The sequence below is a fragment of the Oratosquilla oratoria genome, chromosome 21, assembly GCF_046742065.1.
Source record: "Oratosquilla oratoria isolate Oo_2021 chromosome 21, ASM4674206v1, whole genome shotgun sequence".
Lineage (NCBI taxonomy): Eukaryota > Metazoa > Arthropoda > Malacostraca > Stomatopoda > Squillidae > Oratosquilla > Oratosquilla oratoria.
This window is the reverse complement of record NC_134797.1, coordinates 55,748,809-55,761,308: the sequence shown is the minus strand read 5'-3', so window position 1 is coordinate 55,761,308 and position 12,500 is coordinate 55,748,809. Positions and strand designations below refer to the sequence as shown.

General features: G+C 40.7%; 1 protein-coding gene and 1 pseudogene across 1 annotated transcript in view; one reads left to right on the top strand and one right to left on the bottom strand.

Annotated features, from left to right (window-relative positions):
• The window catches only part of LOC143037165 (ATP-binding cassette sub-family F member 1-like), a 58,106-nt pseudogene extending 47,150 nt beyond the window's left edge, over positions 1 to 10,956 (bottom strand).
• LOC143036948 (uncharacterized) overlaps positions 1 to 12,500 on the top strand; it is a 948,919-nt gene that overhangs the window by 351,780 nt on the left and 584,639 nt on the right. The gene's annotated exons all lie outside the window — the stretch shown is intronic.

The following is a 12,500-nucleotide window of genomic DNA, read 5'->3' as shown; positions in this document are numbered from 1 at the left end:
GGACCAGAAGCACGCAGAATTATTTAATGGTGGTAATTTTCAATTTAAGTTTTTCCATATTTTAACTATCCTCCTTTCCCCTTCCTCCATTCCTCCATTCTTTCCCCTTCACTTCAGTTCACCTCATTTCACTCCCCTCTTTGCCTCTGCTCTCTTGTCCCATTCTCATTTCACTCCCCTTCCACTCCCCTTCCACTCCCCTTCCACTCCCCTTCCACTACCCTTCAACTCCCCTTCTCACCCCTTCTCAGCCCTCTCATATCTTCACCCCTCCTCACCCTTCTTCCTCACCCCTTCCTCTCCCCTCCCTCTCCCCTCCCTCTCCCCTCCCTCTCCCCTCCCTCTCCCCTCCCTCTCCCCTCCCTCTCAATCTCCTCTCCCTCGCTCCCCATTTCCCTTTCTCACCCCTTCCTTCTTTCCTTCCTCTCCCCTTTCTTTCCCCTCCCTCTCTCCTCCATCACGCTTCATTTCTGTTCCTCTCCCCTCCTCACCCCTTCTCTCCCCCTTTTCGTCCTTCCTCTCACTCCTCTCCTCTCGCCACCCCTCGTCTCCCCTCCCCTCACTCTTTCTATCTCCTCTCCCCTCTCATCCCCGCCCCTCCTCTTCCCTCTCTTCCCCCTCCCCTCTGATTCCCTTCCCCTCACACTGATTTCCATCTTCAACTTACCCCTTTTTCCCTTCCCCTTTCCTTCTCTTCCCCTTTCCTTCTCTTCTCTTCCCTCTCCATCACGGCCTTCCCTTCCCTTCCTCACCTCTCCCCTTCTTTCCCCCCGCCCCCTTCTCTTTCCTCCCCGTACCGCTCCCCACCCCTCCCCTCCCTTCCCCACCCCACCCCCTCTCCCTTCCCTTCCCCACCCCACCCCCTCTCCCCTCCCTTCCCCACCCCACCCCCTCTCCCCTCCCTTCCCCACCCCACCCACTCTCCCCTCCCTTCCCCACCCCACCCGCCTCTCCCCTCCCTTCCCCACCCCACCCGCCTCTCCCCTCCCTTCCCCACCCCACCCCCCTCTCCCCTCCCTTCCCCACCCCACCCCTCTCTCCCCTCCCTTCCCCACTCCTCCGTTTCCCTTCCCCTCCCTTCCCCACCTCTCCCCTCTTCACCTACTTTTTCTTCCGTCCCACCCGGATCCCTCCGGGGTTACTTGTTCCCTCCCCCACCCCCCGTCCCGCCCCGAGACTCTTCCGCGGTTCACGCCTGACAGGAGCCAATTGGAGGCTCCGCCACCGGAACTCTTCGTTGACCAGCTGAAGCCATTCTCTCTCTCCCTCTCTCTCTCTGTCTCTCTCTCTCTTTCTCTCTGTCTGTCTGTCTGTCTGTCTCTGTCTCTCTTTCCCTGTCTCTCTTTCCCTGTCTCTATCTGTGTGTGTGTGTGTGTGTGTGTGTGTGTGTGTGTGTGTGTGTGTGTGTGTGTGTGTGTGCGTGCGTGTCTTCCCTAATCATTTCATCTACATCAGTGTAACCATCTTATGTATTTCTCTTTTTTTTCTCTCTCTTTTTCTCTAATCCTTACCTCCTCCTCTAACCCCATCCTCCCTTTTTGGAGGTCGAACTCTTCGACGCGATGACGAAGAATTTATTTCGCTGAAGAGTGATATCGGGTCATGGAGAGGTCATGTTGGGTCATAAACAAGTCAGGTCGTTTACGATACCGAAATGTATGACACGTGTCACGGGATTGAAGGTGGTAAAGTTTCGATCTTCAGAGGTCGCGGAGGAGTGACACTTGAAGTGGAGTGACACTTGAAGTGGAGTGACACTGGAAGTGGAGTGACACTTGAAGTGTTGTGACACTTGAAGTGTTGTGACACTTGAAGTGGAGTGTCCCATGAAGTGGAGTGACACTTGAAGTGGAGTGACGTTTGAAGTGGAGTGACGCTTGAAGTGGACTGACGCTTGAAGTGGAGTGACGCTTGAAGTGGAGTGACGCTTGAAGTGGAGTGACGCTTGAAGTGGAGTGACGCTTCAAGTGGAGTGACACTGAAAGTGAAGTGACACTTGAAGTGGTAACCCACGAGGAAGTGTCTCCGAAGTGTCCAGCGTCTCTAACCTTGGAGAACAAAATCGCGCCTAAAAATTGGATTGCTTAAGGAGAGGTTTCAGAAGGCTCGAAAACTGGAGGGACAGGAGAAGTCAAAAGTCATCAAGATATATATATATATATATATATATATATATATATATATATATATATATATATATATATATATATATATAAATATATATATATATATATATATATATATATATCTTTTTTAGTTGAAATTAGTCGTAAAATAATGCTGCGTGACTCTGTTCCATAAGGGTATCACTAAAGTCAATAGAGGGAGGAGAAGGGAAGGGGGAGGGGGGCAAATTCAAGGAAGAACCGCTATTCGATAAGGAGTTGGATTGAGTGACATGTTATTGATAAGTTGCTGACATGATCATTGAATGCAGCAGGTAATCCCAAGTAGTCAAGTATTGAGTTTCACCCACTTCCCAATCTGACCCCGTTTCAGCCCGTTTCGCCAAAAATTGCTTAATTTTTCGTATTTTTTGGTTTCGCATATTTTCGTTCGCATATCGTTTGCTTTGTTAGTAATAATTACATAGGAGGAGCATGCCGACAGGAGACGCTTTGGTCCTTAACTAGGTCGAATGGGAAAATATATACATATTTATAAATAGATAAATAAAACAAATAGAAATTTTAATAATATAAATATGAATAATAGTAAATGAAACAAATGCATTGGTATAGTTGAATAATAAACAAATAGATAAATAGTAAATAGTTTCGTCTCTGGTAGTGTCGTGCTTGGATAAATCATGTGACAATGGGATTTTTAAAACTTTGATCTTCGTTATGTTCATCTTTGTTTTAAACTATTTATTTTTTGTTCTTCATTTTGGTCTTAACCTCGTTCTTCCTCCTTTACATGTTCTTCCACTATGATGTATGACTATGTACTCTTGTTTTCATTATTTAATGTTCGTCGTTTCTTTTTTTTATTATTATTTCAACTTGTAATGTTTGTATTTTGTGCATATTCACTACTACCTTTGCAGTTGAGTGTGCAGTATTGTTAATAAATGTTCATATTTTGTATTATTGCTTCACTGTTCATTAATGTTTGTATAACTGAATCATTATTGTTATTTTTATGTTCGAAAACTCATTATTTATAGAATTGCTTGAAAGCTTATTATTATTATTTGAATGATCATTATATTTTGTATTACTGTTTATATGTATGAATTCAAACTTTTGCTCATTTGTTCCATTATTCTTAGTAAATGTTTTTCTAATATCCATTCTTTTTTGTTTACTGTCGCGTTATTGGCCAAAATATTTCCGTTTATTCTTTCTTTCTGATATTTGAAAGTCTCGGAAATTTATAGGCAACTGTGCAGTTCTCAAGAACCATCTTGTTTTGTTGCAACGACCAAAGAATATTGAAATTCCAGGAACGCCTTCTTGTCAATCGGACATCTTCTCCTCTCCTTCGTGTCCTCTTCGAGGATCAATTCTCCAATTGGCCAATCACTCAAGCGTTTCACATCTGGGACGAAAATCATTGGCCCAGAAGGGCCATCAGCGGTGGATAGGTTCGTCATGCGTTAGCCAAGACAAAACCTAAAAAAAAAGAAGCCTCATTGTTTGGTCCTTTAGCGTCCAGTGAAACCCAGGTACACTGAATGAAATAGCTTGACGCTAGCCAGAAGAAAGTAAAGAATGCACCAGGCTTCGGAAATTTATGAGACAGTGGGGAACTGTAATGTTATCACACGTTTGTAAATGTACACTTTAAACCCACTATCGGACAAATGATATCAGAATTACGGGAGATCCGCATATTTCGATTAGTATCTGCTAAAGAGGACTACAGATAGTAGTCGAAATATACGGATCTCCTGTACTTCTGATATTATTTCTCCGATAGTGGGTTTTAAGTGTACTTATGAGATTAAATTGTTCAAAGAAACAACAGTAACAAAAATAGAGATACTCTAAAGATTGGGGACACGAAGACAAATCAAATAGGTGACTATATATTTATATATATATATATATATATATATATATATATATATATGTATATATATCATATATAATATAAACGTGCGATGCAAATTGCAATTTTACAAAAATGCCTATAGGAAGACATTTAATAAATATTCACACACACACACATACACACACATGTATTCCTTCTTTGTATCAGCACTGAAGATGTAATTATACGAAAGCGCTCTGCTTCGTTAGTTTGCTTTTCCTAGTGGTTACTTACGCATGTATATATATATATATATATATATATATATATGTATATATATATATATGTATATATTTATATATATAATATATATTGTATGTAATATATATATATATATATATATATATATATATGTATATATATACTATAATAAAGTAGTAACTTCTGTCTGTATGTTCACGAACTACTATCACTCCAGGTACTTGGATAACTATATTTCATTTCGAAAAATATAATTATTTTGGCTAGGGGAAAGGGTTTAAGGAGTATGGTGGGGTAAAACGCCACTACTGTAGTGTCCCCTTAAAACGATTGGCATTTTGTGACAAAAATTACTATGATTAAAAAAACCATTGTATGTGTTCATAAAAATATTTGTGAAATTAATGTTGCCACAAACTATGATACCCTTTGTAAGGAGAAAGAATGTAATGTAAAATGATTGTATAATCTTACCAAATGTTTAAATATTGGTTATTTTTATTTTACTTTCTCGCGGACGATATTATACTCGAATTAAAGTTCGTAGAAAAGAACAAAAAACGTAGAGAATGAGCATCTTCACACCAGGTTTAATGACCCCCTTATGGATCGATAGTCTTAAAAAAGGAAAAAGAAAATACTCGAGTTCAAGATAAAAAATTAGTTCAATTTTTCTCCTATGGCCATATATATTTTATTTTCAAATGGCGTCTCCCTCCTGAATTTTTTTTTTCTTTCTCAACATTTCATTTGTTACATTTTCCATTGAGTTTTATTGATACGTGTAACTTTTCTCCAAAAATTCTATAAAAATTAAAATGATCATCATTTGCCCGCAGCAACGCGCGAGTAATTTGGCTAATATATATATATATATATATATATTATATATATACAGTATATATATATATATATATATATATATATATATATATATTATATATATGCAAGGTAACCACTTAAGAAATTAAACAAACGGAGCAGAGCGCTTTCGTATATTACATCTTCAGTGTAAATTACACTGTAATATACGAAAGCGCTCTGCTCCGGTTGTTTATTTTCTTAAGTGGTTACCTTGCATTTATAAAATACACGTTCCTAGTGTTTTTATTGCATATATATATATATATATATATATATATATATATGTATACTATACATATATATGTATATATATATATATATATATATATATATAATGTATATATATAATATATATAATATGTATATATGTATTGATTTGCAAGGATTTTACATCACCCTGAAACAAAATATGTGAAATTACCACACAAGAAAAAACATGATATTAAGTGCTTTCGTGTATTGCGTCCTCAGAAGGGTTACATCTTGTCTCCACGTTATACTCCGTTTAAAGATGTAATACACAAAAGTACTTCTAGTCTTCAAGACATCTTTCCCCTGTGGTAATTTTGCAAAGACGTAAATATGATTATTCATGTATTCCTTTATTTACTTAGTTATCTATTCCTGTATATATTTATTCGTAAAAGGACCAAATATATGAAAAGAATTATACTCCTCGTAAAAAGACAAAAAAAAAAAAAAAAATACTCCCAAGTCGAAGAACAAGAGAGTCTGGGAGCACTGTCGACAACTTTAATTTGCAAAGTCTGAAGGAGAAAGAAGAGACCAAGAAACCGACGAAGTGGAAGGAATGTTCTTGTTGGACGAAATAATTTTTCTCAGAAAAGTAATCAACTCCTTTGTTCATGATGCAAACCTGAATAGAATCGTCTGGGGTGTAGCCAAAATAAAAGCTTTGAAGTTCGTTGCCGCAGAGTTATTAATTCATTAGTTTATATATATGATATAAATATATATATATATATATATATATATATATATATATATACACACATGGGTAAACATACAAAGGTGCGAACTCGCTCACACACCCACATGTGCACACATACACACACACACACACACACACACACACACACACACACACACACACACACACACACACACACACACACACACACACACACACGAGCATACAGAGGACGTGCATATGAAAAGCGAAATGAGGAAACAGGCGGCCATGTTTGGGGAGTAGGGTCGGAAATTGCTTTGAACATTTTTTGCCTTAAGGAAACGAAGGTAGTACACGTGTGTTTGCATTTACAGGTGGGGCGTTTGTGTATGTATATATGTGCGTCTGTATGCCTGTGTATGTGTGTGTGTGTGTGTGTGTGTGTGTCTGTGTGTGTGTGTGTGTGTGTGTGCATTTCCAGGTGGGGCATTTGTATATGTATATATGCACGTCTGTATGTCTGTGTGTTTGTGTGTGTGTGTGGGTGTGTGCGTGTGTGTGTGTGTGTGTGTGTGTGTGCATTTGAAGGTGGGGCGTTTGTGTATGTATATATGTACGTATGTATGCCTGTGTGTGTACGTATGTGTGTGTGTGTGTGTGTCCTAGGTATGCATATACACCCATGAATTTTGTATAATTTTGTAGGTTTTCTCAAAAGGCAAAGAAAAGTTTCATAACCGAATTCAAAATATAATTCTTTGTGTGTGACAATCTTAAACTTTTATTTTGAGAACTTATTGTAATGAAAAAATCTGGTAGGATACATCGCATCTGTAACCATCATTTCTCTTCTTAGTGAATTAATATTTTATTCCGGAAATGTAGAGTCGCGTAGTTGTTAAAGTAAATATTTAAGGAGGGTTAAAGAAAAAATGAATAATTAATAGAAGATAAGGGCTTATCAACCATTAAACTGTGCTGCGTGGGTCTGGTCCATAGAGGGTGTTACTTAAGATTTCTAATACATTGACTATATAAGGATTTTTTTTATACAAGAAGTGATAGTATTCACCATAAAAATCTCAATGTCACTTAGTTTATTAATTTAACTTAGTTATTATGCCTTGACTACCTCTAATCGTTTAAATAAAAAATTAATAAAGTTAACTAAACACAGGACTGAAAAGGTTAACCTCTGTGACGTTCCCACAGCTTAATAAAAACCGTCAAGGATGAGCCATGGGCTTAATCTCATTAATCTTAACTCTTTTGAATACGATTATCACCATAGGATTAACTCTTTCATTGAGTACATCATCTTGGCCAATCGGGTTAAGGGAAAGGAGGAGGAGGAGGAGGAGGAGGAGGAGGAGGAGGTCAAAGATAAGCCTTATCAAGGTGCAATTGGATTAAGAACCGATGCTGAGGTCATCGGATCTCTCTGATGGTGTCCGTGCTGACGGGAGCAAATTCCATTGGATCCTGAAATGACTCGATCAAATCTCGTTAGCTGGCGTCGGTCCCAGACGTACCTCCCCTCACCTCCCCCCCACCCCCAACGCCCTCCTCGGAATGACCTGCACTTAATACAGCTAAGAAAGGTCGGGCGGGGGCTCCGGAAGGATAAAAGGATAAAGTACGTTTCGGGTGCTCTCTCTCTCTCTCTCTCTCTCTCTCTCTCTCTCTCTCTCTCTCTCTCTCTCTCTCTCTCTCTCTCTCTCTCTCTCTCTCTCTCTCTCTCTCCCTCTCTCTCTCTGTATATATGTATGTATATATATATATTTATATATATATATATATATATATATATATATATATATGTTGAAGCATTCTGACAGGTTGACGTAAGTGGAGTAGGAAACACAGGAGTCTTAGCCTGAGTTTATTCCTGACTAGTTTCGCAGGTATGCTTTTTCAAAGGAATGGTGTACAAACGAGCTGTGGGCATTTTATACATGAGGTGGACCTCACTACCTCTCCGTGTTATATATCGTACTCCTTGTTTTGGTCTTCATCTCCCCTTCCTGTTCCTCCTCCTCCTCCTCCTCCTCCTCCTCCTCCTCCTCCTCCTCCTCCTCCTTCCTTCCTGTCGTTCTTCCTCCTCTTCGTCCTCGGAATAACTTACACTTAATATAGCTAAGGAAGCTAGGACGGAGGTTCTAAAAAAAAGATAAAGTACATTGGGGAATTTTCATTTTTTCTTTCTTCCTTGTTATCCTCTTTTTCATCTAAACTTATTGTTCCTCCTCCTCTTCCTCCTCTTCATGCTTCTTTCCCTCTTATTCTTCTTCCTCCTCTTTCTCTTCCTCTTTTTTTTCGCAACCATCTTCCACGCTTTCCTTCTTGTTATCATCTTTATCGACACTTCCTGCTGCTCCTCTTCCTTTTTCTCCTTCTCCTGCTCCTCCTCTTCCTCCTCTTCCTCTTTCTTTTTCTCCTAATCTTTCTCTTCCTCCTTTATCGCCTTCTTTTTCTTTCCTTCTCCATTCTCAAGTTTACTTTTCTTTATTTTCTTATTTTATTTTCTTCTTATTCTTATTCTTCTCCTCCTCCTCCTCCTCCTCCACCTCCTCCTCCTCCTCTTTTTTTAGGAGCCTTTTTTATTTTGGACCCTGAGTCGGCGAATGTAGCCAGAGTAAAATCTGTCAAGAGTGACACTGGAGTGAAGGAGTTAATGGGTCTTGAGACTGTCCCAGACCTTGGACAGGTTGCCCTGGAAGAGGAAGAAGAGGAGAAAGACAATGGTCAGAAGGAAGAGAAGGAGGAGAAGGAAGAATATGGTCAGGAGGAAGAGGAGAAAGACAATAGTCAGAAGGAAGAGAAGGAGGAGAAGGAAGACTATGGTCAGGAGGAAGAGGAGAAAGACAATAGTCAGAAGGAAGAGAAGGAGGAGAAGGAAGACTATGGTCAGGAGGAAGAGGAGAAAGACAATAGTCAGAAGGAATAAGGAGGAGAAGGAAGACTATGGTTAGGAGGAAGAGGAGGAGAAAGACAATGGTCAGAAGGAAGAGAAGGAGGAGAAGGAAGACTATGGTCAGGAGGAGGAAGAGGAGAAAGACAATAGTCAGAAGGAGAAGGAAGACTATGGTTAGGAGGAAGAGGAGGAGTAGACTAAGGACGATGACGAGGATGACAGCAGTTACGAAAGTAACGAACAAGAGGAGCAGGAGGAGACGATGATGATGTGGAGGAGGAGAAGGAGATGAGGAGGAGAGGAGGATGGGGAGTAGGAGCTGAGGAGGATGGGGAGTAGGAGAAGATGAGGAAGGGAGGAAGTGGAGAAGATGATGAGGAGGCGAGGAGATGGTGGAGATGATGAAGAGGGAGTAGGAGGAGATGAGGATGGGGAATAGGAGGAGATGGTGATGATGGGAGGAAGAGGAGAAGGTGGTGATGAGGAGGCGAGGAAATGATGGATATGATGAAGGGGAGGAGAAGGAGGAGATTAAGAGGAAGGAGACGTGGAGAGGAGATGGAAGAAGGGGAGGAGGAGAGACGACGCTGACGAAAACTACAACCATTAAAAAAATGGAGGAGGAGGGAGACATCAGAGGATGAGAAGTGTGAAGAGATAAGAGACAGAGGGGCACAGCTTTAATAGTTTATTCTGGCCACCACAAAGCGATTTTAACCAAACGAATGTGAGTCTCCTAAGTAAGATGCCGTAATGACTGCCATTTATATTATTTGTTTATTATTGTTTGTTTGTTTATTATCATTTGCTTGATATTTATTTATATAAGTTATCTGTCAATTTATTATTAACTATTTACCTGTTTGTTTATTATTTAACTATGCATTTATTTCATTTAGGGTTAGGGTGTCGTTACTTGCGGCGAAGGTCGAGGTGAGGGCGGTTCGAATCCTGCCACCAGCGAAGTTGAACCAAGGGCATGGTTCATTAAATTCCACGCTACAAAGCCCTCTGTGAGGGACACCGTCCTAGCCTCCCGATAGGGGGGAGTGTGTGACGTTAAACCGTATCATCATCATAATTGTTTTCCGCATCCGACCTAGTTTTGGACCAAAAGGTCTCCTGTCGGCATGCTCCTCTTTTGTAATCCTTTGATTAACAGTGTTCAACCGGGTTAACTTAAGTGTGGTTATGACTTGTTACCGGAAGATTTGATAGAATAGGGATTGTTTACGGATAAAATACTCGAGATATGGCAAGAGTGGGATTGTTTACATGGAAGCTACGTTAAAACTTGGCAAAAGTGGGGTTGTTTACTTACAAAGTACTCTGAGATTTGGCAACATGGGGATTGTTTACTTCGAAAGTACTCTGAGATTTGGCAACATGGGGATTGTTTACTTCGAAAGCTTTAGGATTTGGCATCATGGGGATTGTTTACTTACAAAGTACTCTGAGATTTGGAAACATGGGGATTGTTTACTTCGAAAGCTTTGAGATTTGGCAGTATGGGGATTGTTTACTTCGAAAGCTTTGAGGTTTGGCAGAAAATATATTGTTTACCTGTAAGGTATTTTGAGGATCGGCAACATTGCGAAATAGTTAATTCATAGGACCACAGGGAATTAGTTTCATTTATTAGTCAAAACCTAGGTGAGTTTTTAGTTGTATTTAGTTGCAAACAAGATCGTTGACGAACTTTAGCACACGACTGTGCAATCATGAGCAAAAATTTTGACCCAGCCAGAGTTATTCTTGATACAAATTTTGACATTTTTGTCTGATAATTTTTTATCAATTCAAGAAAATTATCTAACTGTAAGCTAAATACTACATAGGACGTTGTAAGAACTGTAACGTGTGTCAAAACTTTTGCCCGTGACTGTACCTGTTGGTCTTCTGCCTGTTTCCCCGCCCATTGTCGTCTTCGCAGCAGAAGGACAACGTTTCCTGCAGGTTCCTCTTTGTGTTGTCTTTGAGCCAAAGAGCTTCTGAGGTTGCTAAAGAAGAGACTCAGGAAGCGCATCTCTTACCGTCAGTCCTTGAAGTCTTTTTTTCTAAGAATGGAAGTTTCAATCACGATCCTTTTTTTTTATTATTATTATTTTGCCAAGAATGGGAGCTTCCATCACGATCCTTCTCTCTCTCTCTCTCTCTCTCTCTCTCTCTCTCTCTCTCTCTCTCTCTCTCTCTCTCTCTCTTTTTTTTTTTTTTTTGCTAAGAATAAATTTTGATCACTAGAGACAGTTTTCGAGTCTGAATCTTCCCCCTCAGTTGCATTGAAATCTCCCGTCTTTTACCAGAATGAAGTCCTTAGAATGCTTCACCATATCAAAGGTGGTTGTGTCTGTGGGTCTTGGGTTCTTCCTTCTATGAATGAAATCCTTTGGTCTTTGTCTTGGACCACAAAAGCGTTTCCGGGAAGAGGGAACGGATAAAGAGGAGGAGAGACGGGGGACTGTCGTAACTCTTTTGCCAGAGTTCTTTAAGCAAATCTCCAGATTAATTATTACAGACTCTTAGGTTACCAACGTTTCTATCCTTGTGGACTGAAAGTGAACTTGTGTGGTCGAGAAGCCCCTTGTTAGCCCAGAGTTCGGCTACTGGTTGCGTAAATTGGTCTTGGATAAAAACGGTCTATGAAGTTTGAGTCACTGTGTTAGGTTCGTTCTTGCGTTGATGAGGTTTGAGATCGAGAGTAGCCCCTCCCCTTCTTCGGTGCGGCACAAGATTCTTCTATTCTGTTCTTCTCTATTCTCTACTTCTCTCTTCTTCTTCTCCTCCTCCTCCTTATTCTTTTCCTCCTGCTTCTCCTCTTCCTCCTCCTCCTCCTCCTCCTCCTTTTCCTCCTTTTCCTCTACAACTATCGTGAGCGCAATTTTGGATGATACCCCCTCTTCTCAATTTTTTTTATTCTCTACTTATTTCTTCTTCTTCTCTTCCTTCTCCTTATTCTTTTCCTTCTTCTCTTCCTCCTCCTCATCCTCCTCCTCCTCCTCCTCCTCTTCCTCCTCCTTTTCTTCTACAGCTACCGGGAGCGCAATTTTGGATGGAGAAGGGGAAGAGGGAGAGTGAGACATTACCCATACCCCCTCTTCTCAATTTTTCTTTATTCTTTATTTCTTCTCCTCCTCCTCCTCCTCCTCCTCCTCCTCCTTTTCATCTACAACTATCGGGAGCGCAATTTTGGATGAAAGGGAGGGAGAGTGTGAGACAATACTTATTTCTTCTTTTTTCTCTTCCTTCTCCTCCTCCTCCTCCTCCTCCTCCTCCTCCTCCTCCTCCTCCTCCTCCTCCTCCTCCTCCTCCTCCTCCTCCTCCTCCTCCTCCTCCTCCTCCTCCTCCTCCTCCTCTACAACTACCGGGAGCACTATTTTGGATGGAGAAGGGGAGAAGGGGTAGAGTGAGACATGACCCATACCCCCCTATTTTTTTTTTTTTCACTTATTTCTTCTTGTTCTCTTTCTTCTTATTCTTTTCCTCCTCCTCATTTTCCTCTACAACTACCGGGAGCGCAATTTTGGATGGAGAAGGGGAGGGGAGGAGTGAGACATGACCCATACCCCCCCT